Genomic DNA, 1,047 nt, shown 5'->3' with positions numbered 1-1,047 from the left:
AGGTGCTTAATGAAAGACTGGGCACGGGACTTAGAGCCGCGGTGGTGTTCGGCCACAGCTCGAACTCGATATTCTCAGGGCTTAATCGACACTGCGAGGAAGGCCGTGTGGGTGTTATGAGGAGGTGTCCGTCCCCGGGCGCCCCTCAGCGAGGCGGCTCCGTGCGCTTTGTGGCGCCGCCGGCGCTCCGGGCCGCGCTCCGCGCTCTCTGTGGCGCCGGGCGGGCGGGCGGAAGCGCCGGGCGGGCGGGCGCGGGCCCTTCCGGCGGGCTCGCCGCGCCTCGCCCCGCCGCCTCCGCCTCCCCCGCTCGCCGCCCGCCGCCCGCCCGGCGCCTCCATCCTGGTACTTGGGAGTCTCCATCCTGGTTTCTCAAGTGCCCGGACCCAAAACAGGAAGTAAGTGCGCAGGGGCCCTGTGGGATCGCAGGGCCGGGAGCTGCGGGCGGCGGCGGAGCGCGGCGGGGACGGGGCGGGGAGGGAGCGGCCGGGTGCGGCCTCGCGGCTCGCCGCGCTCCGACCGGCCTGGCGGGCGGGCAGGGCAGGGCCGGGCCGGGCGGGCAGCGGGGCCCGCGGTGAGGTCACCCCGCGCCGCCGCCCGCCGGGGACGCGGGAAAATGGCGGCGGCCCCGGGGCCAAATGGCGGCGCTGCGGCCGCGGGGCTGAGGCGGGCGCTGAGGCGGGTCCGGAGCCGCCGCCCCGGGGGCAGTGCTGGGGCTGGGCCGCTGCCTCCCGCCGGCTGCTCCCTTGGGAGAGCCCTGGGCCAGCCCTTCCCGGGGTGCTGCCCGGGCGTCGGAAGCGCTGCGCAGGGGGAAATTGGGGAAGGGGATGGACAGACCCTGGAAATCACCAAACCTGGGCACCCTTGGGAGGGCAGGGCGGCCAGCGCGTTTACTATATTTGCTGTGTTTTAATTAATACTTTTTATGGTGTTAATTTCTGTTTTTAACTCCCTCCCCCCCGCATTGGATGTCTTGTAATAAAGGACATCCTGCACGATCGCGTTTGAATCTCCCATTTTCCCCTCGCTTGAGGTGTCTTGAGCTTGTGG

At 71.0% G+C, this 1,047-nt stretch overlaps 1 protein-coding gene across 1 annotated transcript in view; it reads left to right on the top strand.

Moving 5' to 3' along the window:
• Nucleotides 1-262: 262 nt before the first annotated feature.
• Nucleotides 263-1,047, top strand: part of DMTF1 (cyclin D binding myb like transcription factor 1) — a 31,628-nt gene continuing 30,843 nt past the window's right edge. The window contains exon 1 of the mRNA XM_027903084.1: nucleotides 263-395. The gene's annotated coding sequence lies outside the window, so the exon portion shown is untranslated. The remainder of the gene's footprint in view (nucleotides 396-1,047) is intronic.

This window comes from Empidonax traillii, unplaced genomic scaffold (assembly GCF_003031625.1).
Source record: "Empidonax traillii isolate 1590-97213 ecotype Southwest subspecies unplaced genomic scaffold, ASM303162v1 scaffold931:size327931, whole genome shotgun sequence".
NCBI classification, from domain to species: Eukaryota; Metazoa; Chordata; class Aves; order Passeriformes; family Tyrannidae; genus Empidonax; species Empidonax traillii.
Note: the sequence above shows the minus strand (reverse complement) of the source record. Positions and strands in the feature narration are given on the sequence as shown.